The sequence below is a fragment of the Bombyx mori genome, chromosome 6 (assembly GCF_030269925.1).
Source record: "Bombyx mori chromosome 6, ASM3026992v2".
In the NCBI taxonomy this organism is placed as follows: domain Eukaryota; kingdom Metazoa; phylum Arthropoda; class Insecta; order Lepidoptera; family Bombycidae; genus Bombyx; species Bombyx mori.
In genome coordinates, this window is record NC_085112.1 from 5,334,040 (window position 1) to 5,360,921 (window position 26,882).

Here is a 26,882-nt window from a genome sequence, read left to right on the forward strand (position 1 = left end):
GTTGGACGAGCTCACAGCCCACCTGGTGTTAAGTGGTTACTGGAGCCCATAGACCTTTACAACGCAAATGCGTCATCCACCTTGATATATAACTTCTAAGGTCTCAGTATAGTTACAGTTCAGTTTTTTAACAACCCAGTTGCCAATAGCCGTTTATCGTAACATGAAGGTGGACAAACATAATTTCTATTCAACATTGGATTACAAAGGCGAGCCGTGCCAAGCAATACATTAAATTGGCCGAAGCCCAAGCGAGCATCGCATTTGTGTTCAATTAATGGGACTTTACGAAACGGCTTCTATCTCTAAAATGGAATGCAACTTCCTATTTTGGCTCTCTGATGCTTTTTTATATTTAGAACGCAGTATTGATTTTTTAGATGTTCTTCCTATGTATGTTGTAAATCGTTTTGATTGTCTGTGTATCCAAACTATATACAAACAAAGCTATAGACGCTACACAATATAAATGTTAATGTTACACAGACAATGGACCGATATTCATTTTTTCGAACAGGATTCGAACAGAAATTGTCTGATAATAGTAGAAGGAACCACATTGATACTAGCGCGGACTCACATCACCTTAGATGATTATTGGTTAAATTCGCTAGCTACTAATCGCTCTACTGAAAATTATAGTCTTCAAAATAAACTTTGTGTGGTAACTAATATGTCAATATCATTTTAATTATCTTTTATCAGCAGTGAATAGTTTTAAAACACGTTCAATTCTAATTTCTCTAAGTCAATGTGTTTTTTTTTTTGCTTTCAGAAAGGAAATAATTTACCTTGCAAATCTATGCTGACGATATTACAATAAATATCAAAAAGCAATTTTCTCGGCCGGATGTTGGGAGCTGATAAACGCAGAGATCTCGGTACGTATTGTAAGATATTTCTTAGCATTTCAAATGAATAGCTGTAGGCTGTAGGACTAAAGTATGAGAATCTTTTAATTAGATCGTTTCGTATTTAATTAAATTGTGTAGTTACAAATGAATGTTAATTTCAGATTTAAGAATGTAGAAGTTTGATTAGTTTATTGATTCGGTGCGTGAGTGCTTGGATCTAATTTTCCCGTAATGCAAAACCCAACGCCTGTCTGCTTATGTATTCATAGGCTAAAGGAAAGGCTTGAATAAATTTTCTTGAAAAACATCTTGCTTCGCGGATAATGTAATGAGGGTAGATTCAATTACAGAAGCTCTTTTGTTTTTTTTTATCGAGGCCTTGATACAAATAAAAAATGTGATGGAATGTGCACATTCTTTGCTCACTGTACATTGTCGATTTGTACTGTAGAGCGTACTTCCGACACAACAGGGTTCGCCCCTCCTCTTCACCGCCGGCTTCACCCCCTCTAAGCCGCGGGAAAGAGTCGACAAGGTCTATTCAAATATCCCCTGTCTGTTCACACCCCTCCCCACCCGCCGGCGCGCCTCGCAGTCTCGTTCATATTTTGTGTCCCTATTTTGCGCAGCATCCCCGGGACCCGAGTGCGGGAAAGAGACTTCAAAAGGCTTTAACCGTCACACAGACCGTACGGAAATAAACCCTAAATTGTATAACGTATGGCTCTTTTTTGTTAAGCAAAGCTATGTGGTTGAGATCAAATCATTTTGGATCTATTTGCCTCCCGAAGCCCGGAATAGGGGTTGAGATTCAGTACAAGTAGCGTGTAGGGGCGCGGCTCGCCGCAATGTTAGACGCAACTCAGCCCTTGATCATCACGACGCACGACGCTCCTGCACTGTTGAAGATTTTCAAAATTCATGAATCTTGAATTTACGAATGCAAAATTTATAAGGTTAGTCTCTTTCAAAATGTAATACTTTGGGGCATTTCTGTGGATTTGATGGTACATTTTCAGCTAAGAACGCTGGAAGCGGTCCCTAGTGGCACATGATAGCATCCGTCGGGCGTTTGAAGTGACGCCGATGAGTGGCGCTTTATCAATATACATAATTCTGTTGCGATTTCTGACTACGGAAATATTCTTTTATATGTGTTGGAGTAAAAACTGGAGTAACATTATTTTGTAATTTCAGGAGGCGCTCCATTGACGACTTTAACAGCCATGGCCGACGTGTTCAGGTACAGTATGATGTTCTTAATTTATTTTCATTTTGTTTTTTGTCGTTCATCGATCTCTATTAGTTTTTTCATTTAAAATTTTTTTTTAAGTTTTAATATGTATAAAATATTCATTATCTTTTCTTTAAACTTATTATGTCATCATGCCATTAAACATTTACACCGCCCTTTTCATTATCTTCATCAATCATTTCGTAGTAAATTCTCATTAGATAGAATTTTTAAATTGCATATTGAAATCATAAGATGATACATTAGACATAGTCTAAAACACAATTAATTAACTATTGAACGGATACAAAATTCATACTCAAGTCGAATAATTCTTATGAATATTTAAAATGAGTTAATAAAATAGGTTTTTTTTTAAATACACCTTAAAACTATAATTGTAATGTATATTTATACCACGAATCTAATTCAGAAAGCTACACATACAGTAAATTTGGAAAATACATTTTTTATAAATCAATTTGTTAAAATTGTCCAAACAATTTAATTTAAAAAATAGGCAAAAGTTGTTTTGAAAATTCTATGTGAAATGCTTAACCATTAAAAAGTATAAACCAAATTAATTAAAAATATGTATACTCAAATGTTGTGACAATTTTTTTGAATTATATAAAGTAAATAATGAAAGATATTTGAATAATGATATATGTGAATATACAAAATGATTAGAAAACACCTATTTGAAAATTATCTAGATTATTTTGTATTCGAATTATGTTTTGAAGAAAACCAATAAAACTTTACAAAATATTGAAAAAGACGATGGGTAAAATTCTGATTAAAACTGAATTAAAACATTGAAACTTCTTAATATTATTCGACAAAAAAAAAGTTTGGTATATTGATACTCATACTTAACGAAAATATATTTAAATGTACGTAAAATTTAATATGCCAAGTAAAAATGATTCTAATATAATACTTTTTTTTACATTCAATTCAAAACAAAACAAAAAAAAAATACCAATACAATATCAATTTTTTTTATTGTTTCGATACCTATAGATTATATTATTTTCGAATTAAAAAAAACACTATTAAAACCTATTCTAATTATACAAAAATATAAATTTTACAAAACAAAAGTAAGCTATAATAAAAGCTAATTAATCCGTTTCAGAAATAAAAATAAATTCTCTAATCATATTTTACTGTCTCGAACCGCGCGTTAAGGTCCTACGGAACTCATATTTAAGTCCCGCACATGAATAACAAATAAGGATTTATTCGTTTAACTTAATAAAGGTAATGTACGTTGAATTATATGAGGTTGAAAATAACCCATTCTCCATAAAGTTAAGCTAACTTGAACTCTAAGGCTTAAAACCGTTCAGTTTTAGAAATAGCAAAGTTATTTTATACAGTTACCCTGTTCCCGATCTGGTTTTATGAACAATTGTATTTAACAGTCTTGATTCTGCAATAAGGTTCAATTTGCATTTGTCTTCTCCCTCAATTTGCATTACTTATGTAGTAAATTGTAATGATAAACGTACAACATCATATAATAAAATTCGGTTATAATTCAAATTATTAATTAATCTAATTGATATCAAATTTATTTGAAGCTATTTTATTATAAAAAAACGTGTCAGGCTAATAAAAATAGTTCACAATGATTTTTTTTTCCTCAAAATCTATGTACCCCGGAAACATAATATGTATATGCCGAGCTATTCTTCAGTCTTCATTAGACTATTATATTTGAAAATGAAATAATTAGGATGTCTTAATGGATTACGAAAAAAATAAGCTACAATTATACATAATAATATAGAAGGATCGAAGTCATCCACGATTACTTATCTTTGACAAAAAGTAGATTTTTTGGAAAAATAACAATAATTTCTGAATTAATTTACAATCTCTGTAGGCAATTACGTGATCAAAACGAAACGAGGAATATTCCAGAAATGTATTTTGTGCATTTCTAATAAAAATCAATCGATTTTTCATCTTATAGACATTTTAAAAGTGTAACAGTAAGTGAAGGGTTCACAGGAAACTGGACAGCAGTAGCAGTTGCCAGTAAGTGGCAATTTTAAACGGCATTTACTAGTAACAAAGTATTTTATGAGCCCGCACGGGTGGTTACCACCATCATGTCTCTTTCTGCCACAAACCAGTCATGCATTAAGCCAAAATACGAGACAAATATCACTTCCACGCTATTATTTAAGGTAGCTGGCACCATTCATATTGTGGTGCCTATAGAATCTGGTATCCAATTAATATCAGGTGATGCGGAAACTTAGCTGCTCATCTATAACAATTAAAAGCAATGATGCTTAAAACTGAAATCCCCCTCATTAAGTTTGCCACCAAAGAGGATAATGCATCGTTGGCAATAAGCATTTATTACAAAGTTGGTTCTTATTCAACCTCTTCTTCTTCTTCTTCTTACCCTTATACCACACTATGTGGGGTCGGTTCAGCTTATCCTTTTATCATGCTGCATACGGATTTGGTATGTGATTTACGGCCGGCCACCTACCTTATGTCAATCCTCCTTAGGTTATATCTCTAGTATGTATATCCATTCTAAAGTGTCATATAGAGAGACTTTTCTACTTCTCCTTTTGGTCTTTAATTTATGAATTTCATTATTATAATTTTATTTATTAATTATTTATTCAACTGAAGGTAAATTTTCAATCACGTCTCGAAAAAAAAATTGCTTAAAATCTAAAAGGATAATTTAACACAGCTATAAAATATGCGTCTCTGCATAAACAATAATTTCGGTATTCCAAATTCAATTAAGACATTATAGCTATCTCACTTTAGTTTGTTATAAAGTTTACGCGTATGGGCCTGCTGACAACACATGTAACAAACAGTTTGCGCCATTACAAAGAGCCTGTTTCGCCACGATTGCTGCCGTCATTCATTACAAAAGTTCGCTGGGGAGCGCCGGAGGGCCGAGATTAATATACCATACGGATATAAGCACAGGGCTGTACTGAAACAGAAATGTTTTTTGTTTTTAACGTATATTACGTTTTTTAAGTATGTATTCATCCAAAAAAGTTTAATGCAATTAATGAGCAACCTGATATAGATTCCATATTTGTGTTTAAGCTTATCTATGCTTTTAAAAATAAAACATTTTGAAATTTTGTACATCAGTTTCTACTAATTTTAATTTTAGGAATTAAAAGAACTGCTATAGCAATCTTATGAGTAATCTTCTAAAAATCCACAAAAATTTCAATAGTTTCTTTTGTTCTAGATTAGATAGTAGATTTTATTTATAGACGTGTATTTATGGGTATATGAACCTAGATGGGAGAAAAATGAAAATTTTGCATAAAAAATACACCTCTTGAGTACGGACCTGTTTTCGCTTAATACTTTAGGGATCATGGAAAATACTTAATTCTCGCACGGACAGTGATGTTCCTGAGACAATTTGATAAACGTAGCGCTCACAAGTCTCTAAGGAGTCTTTTGTTGGTGCCGAAAAGAATAAGGTTTCGCCATTTCGGATTTTTCTTATGTTCGTTTCATTCTTCTTCCTTTCTTGAAAATAAGTATCATTTTTGGTAAAACTTCTAGTTTTCTATATCATCGTGAGCATTGGTCAGAGACATGTGAGAGTTTTTAGTCAGAAGGTATTGGAACATTCCAACCGTAATTGTGTAAGTTGGATCATTTTAACGATAATTGTGTAAAATTTCAATTAATTTAGATTAACAATACTCGAATGAATACCTACACGCTTTTTTTCATAATTTATATGTTACTTTACACAAACAAAGCCGAACCGGAGTAATACTGGTTGTTTTAATATTATAAATTAGTTTGAAGAATACTAAATTATTATACAGGCGTTCTGGAGGTTAAAGGAGTTTTTATTTATTTATTTTTATTGCTTAGGTGGACGAGCTCACAGCCCACCTGGTGTTAAGTAGTTACTGGAGCCCATAGACATCTACAACGTAAAAACGCCACCCACCTTGAGATATAAGTTCTCGTAGTTACAACGGCTGCCCCACCCTTCAAACCGAAACGCATTACTGCTTCACGGCAGAAATAAGCAGGGCGGTGGTACCTACCCGCACGGACTCACAAGAGGTCCTACTACCAGTAAAAGTCTACCGGGTTATCGCTCCAGCGTTAGCGCTGCTTAATAAGGTGGGTAATCAACGCGTTTTATGACTTACACGACACTACGGAAGTCATCAACTTCACTACTTCTCACAAAACCATCAGCGCCATTACACTAAAATTTTATCACGCCAGTAAAACTTGAGACGTGTAGAATTACGGCTATAACAAGGAAAATGAAAATGAATAACTAATGACACACTCAACAAGTCTTATTAAGGGTTCTTTTATTACTGGTTCCGTTTATCTTGCCCTCGGCCTCTCGGAATTGTAACAGGAATTTTTGTTTTAATCTGTGAACGCTTACTAATTAGTTTTACGTTTTATTCGTGAAAGTATTAAATGAAAACTCTACGGTCCAAACAGGACAGGCTTGATCTGTAACCGTTGTACAAAAACTGACCTATTTATTTAAGCTTATGAAATAAAATGCCCCATTCCTTTTTTATGTTTTAACATGTGATAGGAATTTCAGCGAAAGACTGAAGTAAGTTCCGGCCCGTCGGCACGATTCGTTTCCCACATCGATCGACCCTCATACCGCTATCCATCTACAGAGATATATTGCTATCAGTTTTGTGGATATTAGGAGATTTATTTTGTATAGATTACCCTCGCCCCTAATCGTGCGAAGATTGATTAGGCATTAACACTCAGGTTTAGTTAGATTAGTTGTTGTTGGGATTAATTGCTTTATTTCGTTCAGCATTTTCGTTTTGGAATAAGAGTTTACTTGTAATACAAATATTCAAGGGTCTACAATGGAAATAATTGGTAATTTATTATTAAAAAAAAGAACAATATTCCTAACCTAAAAGTACATGTTATTATCCGCAACACGCTTCGTCAGATTACAGAAATAGAGTTATCAGCAACATGCTTCGTCAAAAAGTACAATACTTACTTTCAGTTACAAGCGTCGTAATAAGTAACATATAGGTTGTAACATATAGTAACATATATAACATATAATATTCAAGGCGTTTAACTTCTAGAATTACTGTTGTAAGATCAAATGGTCTTTGGGATCGCGCTTTTCGGACTTCGCTTGATCGCGCACTTTATCGATTTAAGTTCCTATATATTCATGCACACCCTCGATTGTACAATCTAACACGTTTGTTAATTCATGATAGCCGCCCGGAATTATAGATGTCACCCCAAGCGCGAAATTAGGACGATTCCCGATTTCACCGGCCGCCATCTTGGCTTTTGATGCGTAACACAAGTACAATTAAATGAAGAGAACTATGGAAGTTCAACTGTATACAATATAAAACAGCTGTATCTAATAGTATAATAAGTATAGATATCTGTTTGTGTTTTTATTTCTTAAAATTTATTTTTATCAGTGGGTTACAGAACATTTTTCATGTGGAAACCATTTTTCAATAATAGTTTTTTATCTAATAAAGGTGTTGGTATTTATTACATTTTACAATGAACATTTCAATTCCCTACAATTTTAATGTTCGCAGTCAAAGATGAATTCGTTATTTTGTTTATTTTGGCATGTTTTTTATCCATATAGGAACGGTATACAGTAGAGGTACATATTTCAACTTTCTACACCCAAATAGAAAATAAGTTACTAACAAAATAATGTTTAGTTTCAAATACGCAATATAATACGCAATATAAAAAAAATATGCAAAAGTTTTTTAATATTGTAACATTAAGACTCGCCTGTGGATCAACCAATAGAACGAGCAAGTCTTATACAAATTCAATTTAAACTAACAATATTCTAAACCATTTCTACTCACAATGAGTTACTCTATATACATCTCAGCGTTTAATAGAAAATATCGTATTTCTTTATTAAAAGAAAAACTTCAGATTTATAGTTTTTTTTTTATTATTAGTAAAAAGGACTAGATAGGAACGCAGAAGTCTCCAGCTCATGAACGTAGGACTTAAGGTGGTTAGTTGAGCTCATAACGGTGCATTTCGGTACACAACGTGAATCATAAGAATTTAGATCGATGTCTTTTGGTATAGCTATCAGACTCTTAAATTTGGAAAGTATGATTTGGGACAGAAACAAAAAATTATAATACCATCGAAAATCAAGTTTGGCTTTTTATTTATATTTGCGTATTTTTTTGCAAATAAAAAGAAAGACTGGTGAATTCTTCGGACGAAAGATAATTATTTGGGTGCTATTTTAATCTCACGTACCAAATAAACGAGTAGTAATTTCCGTCCAAAATGGCTACAATAAAATGACTCGCTGTTAACCCAGCTCGATCGCATTAGCACCGAGTACTCTGAAGAGAATATCTGCATAGCTTAAGAGATCGCGTATTGAACTAATTCGCATCAGTGACCGCAGTTATTTTTAATATAGTTCTAATGATAGTTCCGTATAAAGTAAGTATAGATGTAAGTTAACCGTCCAGTCTATAATAGTAATAACTAGATGATGACAATGTTTTTTTTTGATAACGCCATCTTGTTGTGTCTTTAAAGCGGTTAATTGGCCTCAATTAAGAAAAGTAGTATTATTATTCGCCAATAGATGTCGGGAAGAGTTCATTATTGAAAACACGAATAAAACAACACTTTCTGAAAATAAATCGTAGCTAGATCGATTTATCGCCCCTGAAATCCCCTGTATACTAAATTTTATGAAAATCGTTGGAGCCGTTTCCGAGATTCAGATTATATATATACAAGAATTGCTCGTTTAAAGGTATAAGATTAGATGACGGTTTAGCTATTGATTAAACATAATGTGAGTGATTCTGATTGTGTCTCTTAGCTAATACATTAACTGAAGTTGTAGTAATGTCGTCTTCTCATTCACCTCTTACTCTCTAATTATTCCTACCTCCTGTTTCTAGTGCTTTGGTTTTTGCAGTTGTATTTTTTGTCTGTACTAGTGTGTACCCTCATCGCGCTTTTTTTCGTCGAAAATCATTCGGACGATACGGTATGAAGTGTAGTATAGTCGTATTAAAAAACTATTAGGATTTCTATTTCATGCATCAATCAGGCAACTCCAATACCAAGTAAACCGAGAGCTCATGTCTGCCAAAATAATAAGAAAACTAAGATTAAAGTCTTTTGTCGAAAGAAAGGAAGGTCTCACACCTCTCACAGTATTAGTCTGTACTTAATGTCACGAATAATGGGGCTTTTTCAACCATAAAAGTAAAATCAACTATCATTACATCCTTTCAAAGCACTTTATGCGCTATCGCATTAAAATAAAAAAGTCTTTAGTGCAGCAATTCGACTATAAACAGTCTAGACTTGGTTTTACGTATTCAACCACAGACAAAGACCATTACGTACAGCTTTTATTTTAGTCTGAAGACGCGACTTGTTTAATTTTCTCTGAAGTTCGAATCCTCTTTTAAATTAACTTTCATGAAAAACAATCTCGTAAGTTGTCTGTTTTCTGGTGCAGACTCTTCCTTGCTTTCGTTTCCAAGTTCATAAAATTTGAGAGTGATATTTAAACTTTTTCGTTTTCCACGAATTTATTTTTTACTCCCATTAAACTTTTTCGTTAAAAATAAAGAAAAAAACAACTTGAGCTAATAATTTGGAATGTACGAGAACTATCGAGTTTGTATTACGTAATATTACATCGACATTTATCCAATCGTGGCGTTTCCTAAAATCTGCTGTAGCAGAAATCTTGATAAAGCGAGAGGTTGTATCGTCGCTATAAAATATTCAAATACGGCAAGAGAGACATTTTCATGCGTCCCGTTAGATGTAATCCAGGATAACCTTATTCGAAACTTTGTCTTTTAAATTTAATACATTATTCTGTATGCTGTGAAAATATTAAATTTTGGAATTATTTTTTGTTTGCGCATTTGAAATTATTTTCTTTTGCGTAAGAAGGCAGTTTAGGGATCTCACAGAGTCTCCATCTGGTCTTAAATAGTTGCAAGAATTATACGATCATCATCTCAGCCTGTCCACTGCTGAACATGGGCCTCTCCAAGTGATCTCCAGTGCGACCGGTCCGTTGTCATCTGCATCCAACGTGACCCAGCGATTCTTACCAGGTCGTCGGTCCATCTCGTAGGTGGCCATCCCACACTGCGCTTGCCAGTACGTGGTCTCCACTCGAGGATCTTTCTGCCCCACCGTCCGATCTTCGCGCTATGTGCCCTGCCCACTGCCGGATCTTCTCATTTCTGATTCGGTCTCGTAGAGAAATACCAAGCATAGCCCTCTCCATAGCTCGCTGCGTGACACTGAGCTTCCTAAAAAGATCCCTTGTGAGGCACCACGTCTCGGAACCGTAAGTCATCACTGGTAGCACACATTGGTTGCACACCTTTGTCTTCAGGCACTGAGGGATTTTGGACGAGAACACATTTTTTTATTTACCGAACGCTGTCCAGCCGATTTGGTTCCGCCTACTGACCTATTATACGATCGAAGTCCCGAATATATTGTCGGCTGTCCTAATCACTAATGGCTGTCCGAAACGCAAGATTGATTCCTGGTAGAAATAAGTAGGTAGAAATAGCATTGCTGCATTTGTATCGTTAGTGAAATTTTATACATTACGTATTTAGTTTTGAAAGAGGTATTTGTTTGCTATTAAAAAAATACTTTTGTTACTTCTAACGCTAGTAGAAGCTAAATGATACGTCACCATATTCATTGAACTTTGAGGTGATACTTAAGCATCAGCCCGTTGAGTTTCTGGCCAGATCTTATAAGCGGCACGCGAGGAATTTGCCTAAGCTCACAGGCTTTCTTCATGGGGGTGCTCACGCAGTCTTTAGTACACCTCATCATCAACGCTAACTTCTTGAGCTCACCTGTTCGTCCATATGAAGCTGTAAAGGCCACTGGACCAAACGCAATCCCTTCCACATAAAAAAAAAAAAAACTCCTGATTGTACGTTATTTTCTCTTGTATTTAAGTGATAAATTTATATCGCAGTCATATGTACTGAAATGACCTCCATGAATGTACGGGATGTAGGATGTAGGATGGATTTTGTAGAATGCTTTCATCATTAATGTCATGACTCAATTCATTTTGAGACGACAAAAAAAAAACGGAATTGTATTTATGGCTGTCATGTTGAGATATTTTGAAGAAGACATAAAGATTAACGGTATGTTACTTACTATAGGTAATAATAATACGTTATTGTACGCCCACTATCCAATGTGAATCTTATGTAGTTTGCATCAGACACATGCTTAATTCAGACGTAATTTGTTATCTAAATCTACATAGTACCATACGGCTCCATTCACCCAGCTCTGGGGATACTGCCTGTATTAAATGTTCAATAAATTGTGGCTTGGATCCTAGCCAAATGGCTGCGTCTCACCGCGCTGTCGAGGCTTTAATCACATGAATTGACTGTCTTTCGTTAATGTGCTTTCCAAATTAATGTTCTTTAGATATTTATGGTTTTTTAATAATGCATCATTCGATAATATATGAGTCGACTATTATCAAAGCCGGCAATGTGACTTTTTGACAATTATTGGTAAATCAGAAAAACGAATTATTGACTTTGTATTCCATTGGCAGTCACAAAAGTCTTCTCAACGACATCTTAGATAAATAACAGGTTAAGTATTAACCTTTATTTAATGTAGGTTTTAAACCGTAGTCTTTGAAGGAGACGATTATATTCAAATCAATCTGTATTGACATATCAATAAATTTTTTTTGTCCAAATGCACAGATTGCCACCTTTGATAATAGACGACTCATATATACTGCAGATACTACTGTTATGTATCACATTAATTTAATCTCATTACACCAGAAGCTAAACAAAATAATAAGATGTTTGTAGGCAGCTTAGGACATATTGATGATCTGAACGCACGGTACATCTTGCCCATATATGAGGGCTTCAGTAACCATTTTTACTGGTGGTAGGACCTCTTGTGAGTCCGCACGGCTAGGTACCACCGCCCCGCCTATTTCTGCCGTGAAGTAGTAATGCGTTTCGGTTTGAAGGGTGGGGCAACCGTTGTGACTATACTGAGACCTTACGCATTTACGTTGTAGATGTCTATGGGCTCCGGTAACCACTTAACATCAGGTGACCTAAGCAATAAAAAAAAACCATTTAATATCGTTCTATATGTCAGTATACATATCACAGCAAAAAAGGCATAGTTTTTGATAAATTTCATAATATTTCAATCATCATTGTCAACATAATTCATAAAGAAAATACACGCACATGAGTATATGAAAACACGTAACCTTCTATGTTAATTATCAAGTCCATTCTGATTTACATATAATTCATCCAAAGTTCAGTCATTAAGAGAAATGTTAAGTGAAAAGTTTTTGTTTGGTGACATTAAATTCAACTGTACGTATTATTTCTGTAGGTTGTTTTCCAGGACAATAAAGTGTTGCTTGTTTTCTACATTAACTTGCTTAATGTGTTTTGCTATTTACAATTCAACGTAATGACGCTTGTTGAGTATTTACAAGTTTTATGAAGATAACAATTGAATAGAATATTATCGTTTTTTTTTATTGTTTATAAGGGTGGACGAGCTCACAGCCCACCTGGTTTTAAGTGGGTACTGGAGCCCATAGACATCTACGACGTAAATGCGCCACCCACCTTGAGATATAAGTTCTAAGGTCTCAGTATAGTTACGACGGCTGCCCCTCCCCTCAAACCGAAACGCATCACTGCTTCACGGCAGAAATAGGCAGGGTGATGTTACGTACCCGTGCGGACTCACAAGAGGTCCTACCACCAGTAATTACGCAAATTATAATTTTGCGGGTTTGATTTTTATTACACGATGTTATACCTTCACCGTGGAAGTCAATCGTGAACAGTTGTTGTATTTCATTAGAAAAATTGGTACACGCCTGCGGGATTCGAACACCGTTGCATCGCTAGATACGAATGCACCGGACGTCTTATCTTTTAGGCCACGACGACTTCGAGAAATATCAAATAAAGATAATTACGTTGTTTTTAAATTTTACACAACCAACATCTATGCTATTCAGATATATATCTTACACATGTGCACATAAAATGCCTAATATGTTTCGAAATACTGTAACACTTCCAGTATTAAAATTAAAATAAATGGGAAATACGAGTGATTACAATGAAATTCGGAAAATTTATTAATACGCACCATATTTATGGTAAGGCGTTTACTAAATCGAATGGCTACGTTACGGCTGCATTGGCTATTTTTGCTACGAAGCAATTGTATGCTATGATTTGTTAGCTAGACACCGACTTTAATGCTGTTGTTCAATTTAAGACCTACGTCTACCATTGAAAATATTCTTGGAAACATTTTGTTCTTCAATTGCTGCCTGTAAAAAGTTCTCAGCAAAATGTAGCATGACCATGATCTTAATAACCAAGAGTAGGTTTGAAGGGTGGGGCAGCCGTTGTAAGTATACTGTGACCTTAGAACTCATAGACCTTAGAACATTTACTATCGAGAGATAAAACTATATATTAATATAATAGTTCCCACTGCCTCACGTGAGTATTTGTTGTTATCTCAAGAAAATGTCACTTTTACATACTTCAGAGGTTCACATATTGAATATATAATAGAAATATTCCGATACCATCTATCGATATACGAATTTTTAATAAGGTATTTTATCGTTCACCTATGACCATAAAATACTAACGTTAAAATGTACCTAACTCAGTTATACAAAACACGACTCGAGCAAATATTATAAATTATGTTTGGATGTAATATTGCTTTCGGATATGTGGGTCGGTCAAAATACATATCTCCGTCTGTTTTCGCCGGTATATTGAAACCTAGCATTTGGATATTGCAGGGCCGGGACCAGAGGGCAAAAGGACAGATGAATAAATACAAAGGCGTCGAAGGATACTGTGTAAGCTGGTATGAATTTTTTCGTGTGATGACTCACACTGTGAGTTTTATATAAGGTTTGACGGGCAATTAAAATAAGATTTAAAGACTAGCCGCGAACGGTTAAACTTACATTTGAAATACTCGAATTTTGTCGATTTCTAAAATAAGTTTAATTATAAACGGATTTTCTTTTCTTTTGAGATGACATCTAAAATTTAAACAGGCATGGTTTACTTTTCATTTTTTAATTCAAAAGTCATTCATAATTTTACAAAAAATCGTTCTTTATAAAATTGAAAGCTTAAACGAATAGTAGGTATATTTTTATACGTGAAAATATAGGTTCTATTTTTATGGAAATAAATTCAAGCTTCATGTGCCTAATTCTCAAGAACGATCATAAATCAGTTTAGCTTCAATGAATATGCTTTCAGTGAACGAATAAAGAAGAAATTGAATGTCTAGACGCTGACAGACTTTTAGGTTGTCGCAAATTTTAGGCACTAATTACTTTCCATGGTCCGAATATCAACGGAAATAGGAGCCCGCACTCTAAGATGTTTTTGGTCGTAATAATAACTGTAGAAATAGTATCGGATAATAAAGAGATCTCAAATGTCATTTTGCAATAACAAATTTCGATTTTTTTGTGGAAATACGGCTATCTCGAGAATAGTTTCGGCCTACCTGGTGTTAGGCGTTAATTTTAATTTTTTGTTAATTAATAACAATCATCATACTCATCGGAACTCAGGGGCTTGCGGTCAAAATAAGCAGGTTCGTACAGTATACTACGACATACGAACGACGCTATTTTATATTCATTTATAACGAAAGTCGTAGGTAAATACGTGCTGAGTTAATAAGTAATTATTTACAAAAAAGTAAATATATAATGCCACAGAGTTTGAAGATCGGCCTACAAGATACCTGACTTCATACTGATTAGGTCACGAGTGATCCAAAATCTATGTACCTAGTACGCTTTTGATAAAATTAAATAAAATTCGGTAACTGAAATTTCCATTTTTCCCTTCCCTTTTCCCAGAGAGGTGATTCGAAATTCTAATGAATAGTTAATTTCGGCTTTGGAAGGGAGGTGTTTCAAAAATTTAATTAATAGCTCATTTCGATCGTTCCCCTTCCGCTGGTTATCCTATCGATAGTTAACTTATTTTATCGACACAGCTCAGCTCTAAAGTTTCCCCGACTAGGGTGCGTTGTTTGTTCGTCGGCGTACAAGATTAATGATCTCAGAACACTCGAAGCTTCTAGAGAAGAAAAAGGGGATTTCGTAGCGCAATTCAGATTTTAGTTTGATAAGTAAGCAACGCCTCAGACGCTTTGAGGTAATGAGTTTGAAGATATTTACGTGGAAGCTACCGACGCAAGCTTATTGTTATATTGTAAATGAGTTTCAATTAGCGGCTTCTATTAGCACCACAGGTAAATAGGATGGCTTCCATCACCTTTGTAACACCAGTATTAAGGCGGTACAATCTAAACTACCCGAATGGAAATGCGGGAAGCTAGCGTGCGCTTAATTTAAATTCTTCTAAAGGCAGATCTAATGAGCGTCGGATAAAACTATTTATCCCTTGAATTTGGGTCGCGAAAAAAACTGTTCCGCGAAATTAGACGTCGTTTTCGATTCTCATCCGTTTTAGCTCCGTTGATCTAAGAAAATTGATGAGTCACCCGATCGGGTGAATTCGTACAATGGCCTCGCGGGAAACAATACTGGTTCGCCTTTCATCGTTCTTCCCTCTTGCAATTAAGTGAGCCTTTTTGTTATGCTCCGTTTTCCTCAACTACATTATCGGGTATACAATGGTAGCCATGATTTGCGGGAACAGGCAGAGATTCCTTTTTTGCGGCGAATCCCGCGGGAGGTTCTTTCTTGTTCGGGCGAATTGCCACCCTTCGCCACATTATCATCGGATAAGGAAGATTTGTGTTGTGTAACACGATTGTTTGTAAATGGGCCATCGACACGTGAAATAGATTTAATGTCTATCAACGTTGATGGTGAATTGTGTGTTTGGTTTTCTGATAAAGATTTTGGTTTTTCTTGCAAATTATATATAATCGATTAGGATTACATTATATAATTACTGTCCTTTTTTTGAAATTGTGCTTTTAACTACTTAAATGACAGCTTACAATCTTATTGGCCTGAACAGACGATACGACGACATGCTATACCTTAAGTTTTATCGGAATATGTTAACAATACAACATTAATACCTCTTTCTCGAGCAATGACTTAGTTGCAATTTAGTAGACAGCGGCTTGACTCTGCCCCTGGCATTGCTCAATTCCATGGGCGACGGTAACCACTCACCATCAGGTGGGCCGTATGCTCGTTTGCCTACAAGAGCAATAAAAAAAAATTACGTGTTCTCATTACTGACATCATACCGTTAAAAACTTTACATAGCTATATATGCAGGTAATGTACTAGTACTAGTACTAGATAATACTTTAAAACTAGATTACTAGTGGTAGGACCTCATGTGAGTCCACACGGGTAGGTACCACCACCCTGCCTATTTTTGCCGTGAAGCAGTAATGCGTTTCGGTTTGAAGGGTGGGGCAGCCGTTGTAACTATACTGAGACTTCAGAACTCTTATCTCAAGGCGGGTGGCGCATTTACGTTGTAGATGTCTATGGGCTCCAGTAACCACTTAACACCAGGTGGGCCGTGAGCTCGTGCCATTATCGATCGCCATGTTTAGATGTATCTCAAATAATAGGGTTAAAATACTTTTAAGGATTTGGAATATACTGTAGAAACGTTAAAGAAATCCAGAAGACAGTAATTCTATGTTTAAAATTCTATACGCCATAATAATGTTTCAACGTTTCAGATTGGTTGAAAATTCGACGAACTTGGAATGGCCGCTACCACGAAAACTCGAAGATAATAATGGCACATTCGTGATCTACCCTGTAGATCCGGGCTTTTGTAGATTAATTACATCAGAAGCTCGTCTCTACAGGTATCTCACGGCTGGAAGACCTCGCTACTTTTTTCCACAATCAAGTCTCAAAGACCTGTGGTAGCGGTTGAAGAAACGCAGATCCAAAATGAAATAAGCTGAACGTGAAGAATCTCAGAAGAGGAGCCCTTTATCATTTAATAGAAAATTTCGATTTAATTTTACTGTCACCTCGGATTATTGCTTCATAAAATTAAACTTTACAATATTATTGAAATGAAAATAAAAGTTCATTAAAATAATAATTATTTAAACTAACTTTATAATTTTCTATTTATAGAAACCTGACGCAAATATAAGGTTTAATGTGCGTGTATTATAATTTTTTATTTTGAAAATTTTGTTAATAACCCGAGCGGAGCCGGAGCGGGCCGTTATATTTAATAAACAAAACCGAAAACTCTGATTAGTGTAACCAAGAAAGATTCTAATTGCGCTATCTCTAATATCGCTAATGTCCAAGTAAACCAGCTCTAAATAGATGTGAGAGCGGGAAAAATTCGTTCTGGCGAGGCAGTAATCAGTCAAATTTTAGCTCGCCATTAACGTAATGGGATGCCTGAAGCGGACCCAACTAGTGAAAAGATGTTATTGAAATGTATAAAGAAAAAATTTGCCGCTTTCCAATTTGTGTCTTAAACTTGAAGCTTCGCTTATATTGTAATAACGGCAGTCATTATCCTTCAAATGTGTCTTGTGGTTTGCTGCAGTAATTGGCAGGGTTGTAAGATTCCAAATCAATAAATAAATATCTAAAAACGTTTTAACTTTACTATCAAATCTTAAGGTTCTTCGTTCGATCCCACTCTGAATCAGTTATTTTGTTAAATATACCTATTTAGTATTTGATATATAGAGTATCTACCCATAATGAAAAGATTTTAGTGATAGGTAGTTCAATATGAAACGTTTTATAGTTGAAAATCATTATTATAGTAATTATGTATTCTAAAAGTCATTTGTTAAAATTTATCTTGAGATTATTTATGCTTTTCGGTAATATTAAACTGTAATACATTTGAATATAATTAAGAAGAAAGACTCGTAAAACATTAATTGGTAACAAAGTACCTACATGTTAGTTGCTTTATTTTTTTATTCTGGGCTAAAAGGAAACATATACCCACATCTTAACTAAAATTATAATACCTACTGAATGTTGTCGAAAAGTGATAATTATGGTGAGCATATTATTTTGAGTCGATCAGCGCCATCTATCGATCAAGTATATTTCAGACTTCCAGACTGAACGAAGTCATTCTCCAGAGAGCTTAAAACAAAATCTGTTGTCATATATCGACATGATTAGTATTAAATAATCAGACTGAATATTTTAATAAAAAAGTTCTGTTGTACTCTTTATTTTAACCGAAGGTAAACAAAGTTATAAAACATATTAACCTATTAGCTGATATTGGCCAATCATTCTCTTCGTTCATGAAAGCATTGTTGATTGATCATTCGCATTGCCTATAATATTTTATTTCCTTTTTGTCTTTTAGTACGTATAAAGTTGATGCGATATTTTTATTGCCATTGTAATGTGTAATAAAGATAACAATATATTCTTAATACGCCTTGTGAGTTCCTTATTTAAAATTGTATGTTCTGACAGCGTTTAGAACGTAAGTCAGTAAACTATTATCTGTGATCACGGGATTATTTTATAATTTATCTTAATGAGTTTGGTAGATTGCATTCACACTAATAATAAATAAATTAATTTTAACCAGTCTTCGTTTTAAGTCTAAAATAGCCTATAAATATACTCGTACAACAATAAAAATGAAATTTAGTCTAACTTATGAGTTTGACAGCTCTCTCATTAAAAACCTACGTAGTGCTAAATGAATATCGCGTGGTATTGTGACTTATTAAGAGAAGAGGTGTATTCAACAGAGTACAATATCCTTTATGGCACATCAATTAAGCAATACATTATAACATTTACATACATACATACATACATGCATACATGTATAGATGTCAATAAAAAACAACTTAAGGATTTTATTTTTTTTGGACCGATGGGTTTATGAGCTTACGGTTAACTTAGTATTAAGTAATTGGTGGAGTCCATAGGCACTGTGAATATCGCCTCGCATAGTCACACATAAGGTTTAACACTCAATTGAATTATTTAAAATGGAACTGGCATAGTTTTATAGCCATATTTTAAAATCATAATCAATTTATTTACATATTTACAAGAAAAGACTAAGTAAGGAGTCACCTAAAGCATATTGTGGTTAGATTTCGTAAGTAACATTATTGCTGTGATGCCCAAGATATCGCAACCGCAGACTTTACCAGTTTTACGTACACACTCAGCAACCAATGAACCTGTAAGTTTCTGCAATTACTATAGGGTACTAGAGGGTAATAACACCGTCCAAATATAATACTTGCTAGTTGAAATTGGCCCATTGCATACGTAATACCCGGCTCACGATGGATTTTATTAACCCATAACTTTTCCAAATGGATCGATCCTAGTTTATGAGTTTTCGATACGATGTAATTTAAGACAGAAATATTGTAATACGGTTACGAGAAATGGCTTTTCGGTTATCTTGAAAGACGTGAGGTAATAATGTAGTTAGTGCGTTCCTTTTTACATCTGGTTCGGAGAAATTGTTGCCGATTTGAAGAGTAAGACGTTAACCTATTTTTGATTTATTGCTTAGATGGGTGGACAAGCTCACAGCCTACCTAGTGTTAAGTGATTACTGGAGCCCATAGACATCTACAACGTAAATGCGCCACCCACCTTGAGATATAAGTTCTAAGGTCTCAAGTATAGTTATAACGGCTGCCCCAACCTTCAAACCGAAACGCATTACTGCTTCACGGCAGAAATAGGCAGGGTGGTGGTACCTACCCGCACGGACTCACAAGAGGTCCTACCACCAGTACTCACAAGAGGTAGTACCGCCAAAATAAATATATTTAATTAAATCTTTTGCGTAACAAGCAAAACTAATAAAAATCAGTTAGCGCTCCGGATCATTAGTCTTTAGGAAATGAGAAGCGTCTGGTAACTTCGCGTTCTGTTAACGGGTCACTCGTAGAAACGAAGAGTATTTGTGATTAGCTTGTTGATTTGTAAGTAATCTTGCAATTGCAAAATGTAAGTAATATTGTTTACAAAAATGGCAGACAGCATTTGGGTTTTGGTGTTTAAGCGTTCCAATATACTTTCAACGTAATGGTAATAATAATAAAATCATCATTCAGATATGCACGTACATGTTTTAAATTATACGCTATTGTTACGTAAATTTGAGTTGATAGCTGCTAATGACGGGCGGTCATTAAAAGTGAATACCAAAGACTTGTTGGTAATAGGACGGCTTGATAACTATTTAGAAAGCAAAACGATGGTAACGTTAAGGAACGGTGTGAGTCTAAAAGGATGTTTACCTATTGTTTTTTTGACGTGACAACGTCTTATAATTCGATGGAGCCGGCTGCACGCACGAAAAAACATGACTCATGCGGCGTTACCTCACTCTGAGGCGTATTTTATTATGACGTTGTCACGTTCAACTATCGTCAGTAAACCGACTTTACAGACAACTGTTTTTTTTTATCAACGAGGGATTAGTATAGCCTGGAGGCCTTTTCCAGTTTCATAGCAGTAGGCAGCGGCTTGGCTCTGCCCCTACCATTGCTGAAGTCCATGGGCGACGGTAACCACTAACCATCAGATGGGCCATGTGCTCGTCTGCCTACAAAGGCAATAAAAAAAAGTTTCAGCAGGACAGGTGGGCGAGCAAAGACTCAACCAGGAGGGGTGGGATTTGCTAACAGCCGCCTGAGCGCTTACAAAGGAGACCTAACAACACAAGAGCAGCTGTTTCGCGAATGAATCTACTACCGGATCAGAATCGCAGCCCACTGAGAAGGTCGGGCCAGAAACTCAGCGAGCTGATGCATGACCAATTGCCTCTCTAGATGAGCGTCAGCATTCACGTTGTTGTGTCTATGAGCTTCAGTGACCTTACTTGCTAGTGATCTTACTTGCCCGTATAAGTTAACAATAAAAGAGGATCAAGGGATTTCCCTGTCATACGTTGTCAACATAATTTCTACTTAAATATATTAATGAAAATAAAGATTATTATAGTCTAAGTACATATTCAAACTTTTGTTTTCTTGAATTACTATAATGAGACCCCAAAAATATATGATGTGATAAACACGCAATAATAATTAAAATAATGTATAAATAAATAAAACATCACTAATAAGTTAAATTCAACAAGTACTTATGACTAAATGAAATGATAGTAATTAAACATTAATGATCACTCGTGACACAGATCATGTTGCGTACAATATGCATAGTCCTTATAAAGCAAAGAAAAACAAAAAAATTAGTAGTAGTATCTCTCAGGTTTGTCTGTAATTTGGAATTTTAAATTAGCTATTATTTTCACTTATTTCAACGAAATTAAAAGAACAGCTTATTCGCCTACCATCAAGATATGTTCTTAGTAATTGTGTACATAATGTACATAAATGGCAACCTTCTCAATGTTTGCTATATATTTAAAAATTAAAACCATATGACGGTAATGTGTTTTAAAAAAATTACTATTTGCAGATAAATACTTAAATGGCTAGCATAGACTTGTTTAATATCACAGAAAATTTTTCTTATCTAGCAATAAATAATCAAAACATTTTAATGTTAGCAACACACCTATTGCGTTTTCGATTTTATGGTTCAGCTACTCGATACCAGATGGCGCTAATTTTCATTGTTACAAAACCTTACATTTTTCCGATTCATGTGTATAACAGATGGCGTCTTTGATTCGTCGAACACCTTTAATGATTTAAGAATATTGCTTGAAATATTTTCGAAATAAGCCCTTTACATTTATTAGCTCGATGGATTACGAGTACCTACACAGCATGCAGGATTAGAGTAGCATTTTGTGACAATTCTAGATATCTAAATAGTATTAATGTCACTAAATTACAATAATTATATGCACGCGATGCAATAACGATAAAAACATATGCCGATTACCTAAATACTACTTAACATTAGGTATTTACTTACGAAATTGCGCTTTAGAATAGGGAGAGTTAGTTTTATTTTATTTCTTTCAATCAAAATATACACTCATAGTATCAATGCATCTCTATTAGCGCAGTGGTGATTTTTCTATGCTCTTCTTGAAAAAGTCAGGAGTACGGGAGCCAATGAACTCTTCAAAGGCGTTTTGTACTGCTTTTGCTTTACAGAATTTATCACCGAATCGAAAACGCGACCCACTGAGAAAATCCGACAAGAAACACTGTGGGATATCCTTGCTAAGAAGATGTCCAAATTATGGAAAAAGTAAAGGTCGGTCGAGGTGAGGTCGGTAAAGGTGAGGTCGAGCGTTGTCATGTATGAGCAGCGGGGTCGTGCAATCAACAAAATCTGGAAATTCGCGAGCTTCGCCATTGTTCTATCTAGTTCTTGACAGTACACATCCGCAGTAATGTTGGTGTCATTTGGCAATAAGCTCGGATACATACCCGATCCTGTAGATCAAATGGTAAACAGTTGTCGTCGCCCTAAGCAAATTAACCCATAGACACAGCCGACTGAGTTTCTCGTCGAATCTTCTCAGGGGGTCGCGTTTCCGATCCGGTGGTAGTTTCTGCGAAGCACTGCTCTTGCTAGGGACAGTGTTAGCAACACCTCCGGCTTCAGCCCCTTTCAGCTTTACCTTACACGCTAGGGTAAAGCTGAAATAGCTTCTTAAGGTTATCAGCATAGGTAGAAAAAAAAGCTCTGATGAACCACGTCGACACCAAATCGCCAAACAGTGACCACGTATTTTTAGGGGTAAATTTTCGTTTGGACATTGCTTAGGTGCTGAACCAGTGTCTAACCAACACGATGACCACACACGATTATCGACAAGAATCCATTTTTCGTCACAAGTGACAATACGATAGTTCAGTTAATGGGGCAGCTACTTATCAAGTGGTTTTTTTACCTTTGACGCAAATGGACCAATATTATTTTGATGCTAACGTTGACAGTTACTACCACGATATCTGTAAGAGGGGAGTGAGCGAAGATATGACAGAGGAGTATGGAAGGAGAAAACACAACTACGGGGTTTAATTACTAGTCCAAATTTTCTGTGTCGGAAGCATTCAAATCAATAAGAGTCGCGCGTTCGATTCTATGTATTCACTCCGGACACGTTATTAATGTTATGAGCCGTATTGCTACCGTGACGCAACTCTTATTACATAATTGTATTTTTGTTGTGTAAGTACAAATTGATGAAAAAGTTAAATATGTAGTGAGAATTAAACATTAATCGTTAAACAATTAACTGAATTTGTAAATAGAGTTTCTATAATTTTAAAATAGAATTAAAATGAATTTATAATTTTTTGCCAGCCATAAATAAATTATGTTTCAAATTGCCAGTATTGTATAGCGGCAACTTCATAGGTAAAGACCCAGACCCACCCAAGATATTTTAATATAATAGTTAAATATAAATAAATAAAATTATGTAGGTATATATTTTCTTCATATAAAAATCCACTAAAATCAATATAACAATGTTTCAATGATTAGCATCTGACATTTTGAAAAAAAGAAAACCTCGTGATACTAGATAAGGATATTGGCTATTGTCCTTATGACGTTGTCAATAAACTTTACTATCGACAATCGGCAATATATGATACCATTATAAACAGATACCGGCGTCCCGTTTATATATCGTTTTGCTGGTTTCCAAGAGAGTTCAAGATTAACTGGCAAGTTTATTCTCTCAATCGTATTTCGTCTTATGATAAGAATAAATCAAGTAGGTTTGTAATATAGACCGCCTATTTTGAATTGTTGTTATCGAACATTGATTAATAGCAAGTGACAGGGTTATTTTTTAATAGCCACCTAAAATTGTCTCCTATCTAGACTAATGTGTCACGAAATTTATGTATATAGAGCTGTTAACAATCCATTGTCGTATCACTCTTGTCAGAGCGGTCGTGGTCGTCATTCAGTATAATTGCTGTGGGCAGATGCTATCCGCCTCACGAGCATTCGCCACTCTTCCCGGTTTGTGATGAGTCTGGTACACTCATGCAAACAGCCGCCAACTGTTGACTTGACTTGCTCGGTCCATCGCATCGGCAACCTTCCACGCGGTCTGGTGCCTTCTACTTTACTCAGAACGACAAAGCGCTCTATGAAGTCATTACCTCGCCGAGAGATATGTCTAAAAAATGATAGTATGCGCCCATGCATGGTCACTGTTAAGAATAGGAAATTAATATGGTGAATTTAAAATTCCTAACAAAATTATTCTGTGTGCAAGTACTCCTTGAAATATTTGTTCCGTGATAATTAATTTTTAACTGTTTTCAATTTTTCTAATATGTTATTTTATTGATTCAGATTGGTGAACGTAATAACTGCCCACCTGCTGCTAAATGGTTACCGGAGCAAACAAACATAATAAGTGCGTTAAGGATTTATTTACAACTTCTACAAACCAGCATTTAAAAGATCCTTGTAAATTGGTTTTATATTAATAATCATCTCTATATACCTCCCGAAAAACCAGTTTCAAAAATTGTCTCTACAGTAGCTGATCGGCAGTCGCCAGTGCCGATAGCCCGTTATTGATGAAAAAACCCAACCATTCCTGTGTTCTTTGGTTTTGAGACATCTTATCACAAACAATGCTATCCACTTAATTAAAATAATATTTAAAATTTTAAAAATAGCTACACGCAGACGTGTAGGCGAGCTCATGGGCTAAACTTGAACGAATTTGCTGATACTAGTCCTAGGAAGAGCAGTGCTTTGCAGAATCTACCACCGGATCGGAATCGCGACCCACTGAGAAGATCCGGCGAGAAACTCAGTGGGTTGTGTCAATGGGTTATTTCGCTCGTCGAATTATTCGTCGAAATCAACGAAGACTGTAACCGGTGTTTGAGGAGCCTGATACTTTTGTTTTTATACCTAAGCTGGATGGTCTTGAGAAGTCATTTCAGCGTAGCCCTAATAAGTAGGTGAGCTCACGGGGTTCAAACCTGACGACGTTGCTAACACTAGCCTTAGCAAGAGCAGTGCTTCGCAGAATATGCCACCGGATCGGAAACTCGACCTACTGAGAAGATCCGGCGACAAACTCAACGAACTGTGTCTGTGGGTACCTACCTGATACTAATACAGTAAGCGCATTATCCCTTAGGTCACCTTAGGCCACCAGATCTTCAACTTTAACTTCGACTTAAGTATGCTCTTGCTAACTTCAAACGTAATTATCTACCATAAAATATATAGAATGTTTCCCTCCAATGAAGTGATCGATAAAATATCGCAGTGAATCTCCAATCTACTTTAGAATGAACGTTTCACTTAAAACTTTCTTATCAACTCCCGTCTTCTTGTTGCGAGGGTAACGTTTTCGGTCATAGAGTGAATTTGATTTCAGAGCTGTCACTTTGATTTGATTTAATAAGGTCTGTATATTTTAAATACTGTATATGTAGTGTCTACTGTTAGTATGTGTGTAGTGAAGAAAATAGTACATGAAAATTCATAATATCATTTTACGTGATTGAAGTGGGAGCTTAAGAAGATTACTCCTTAAGATAAGATTTCATTTAAATTTCCGTGGACTACGTACGATATGAAAATTTAAGACTGCGTTAAATATATTCGTTTGTTAATATATCCTTTAGATATATTAACGCTAATTTTACTTTAATGGATTAAATTAATTCTATTACTGCTATACTAGCGGAATATTTCAGGATTAAATAGCTTCCCGTAACATCCATATCTATACTTCCCTATCATTAAAGTAAAGATAAAAGTGTCTTTGCTTGTCCGGTTTTCAAGGAGTAACGGATTGGCACGATTTTCAAAAGTAATAATATCAGTTCAGAAATGCGACATGGGCTACCTTTTACCCAAAAAAACACAGAGAGATAGAGAGAGAGATAGGTTTAGTCTATATAAATAGCAGTAGATGATAGCGCATGAATTATTTAAGCAACGTGATTTGTTTATTTTTATACATAAATATGATTAAAAGTACACGGTTTCGGTAATGCGTGCTTACGCTCTTGCCTTGCCCTATTGCAGCCTTAAAGAATATCAAATTTAAAGTGTATCTAAACTCCAGCGCAGTAAGTATTGGAACGCATATTTTTGAACATTTGTTGCAACTAAAAATTTTAATTTTAAACAGGTACTAGTAAACTTATTCCAGAGGCGTCCTAAATCGTTTCTTTATTCAAAACAGACTGGTTCTATTTAATATGGCCGAGATGCGAGTCGAAAATTTGCAACACTTAAATTCGTCTGATTGATGTTGTTCATTTATCACTCCCCTCGTTTGAACGCTTTCTGGTCGTTCGTACTTACGGATGGAACTTTTAAAATGGGTCACAGGGTCTTCCTTTGATTCGTAGCCGACATTCGAATTTCTGTAATTAAATTTTGAAAATCGATAAACGCCGCGGCCAAAATTAACATTGGAGTATTTTCATCATGTAACTTTGGATTAAATGATCTCAAATGTAATTTAACTTTACCTCGTACATTCTGATAATGTAAATATCTTTAATTTTTTGGAACGATGTTCCTTATGTGACGATGCGGAGGGGTACCCTAACCGGGAAAAAACATCCGTAACGTAAGATTTTTATTAGTAATGCAAACAGTGTACGACTTAGCTTTGTAATAACGTACAAAAAATTACATATTTTTTTATCATTCATTGACCACGATTTGAGAGCGTTGGGTTGCGCAATACACTAACTCT

General features: G+C 35.1%; 1 long non-coding RNA gene and 1 other non-coding gene across 2 annotated transcripts; both read left to right on the top strand.

Moving 5' to 3' along the window:
• Positions 1–1,699: 1,699 nt before the first annotated feature.
• Positions 1,700–17,010, top strand: LOC134199079 (uncharacterized). Its single transcript, XR_009973439.1, has 4 exons — positions 1,700–1,810; positions 2,052–2,097; positions 14,021–14,088; positions 16,933–17,010. It is a non-coding gene; the product is annotated as an uncharacterized LOC134199079 (long non-coding RNA).
• Positions 16,994–17,081, top strand: Mir993a (microRNA mir-993a). The gene has a single exon (NR_107283.1). It is a non-coding gene; the product is annotated as a microRNA mir-993a (primary transcript).
• The last annotated feature ends 9,801 nt before the right edge of the window (positions 17,082–26,882 follow it).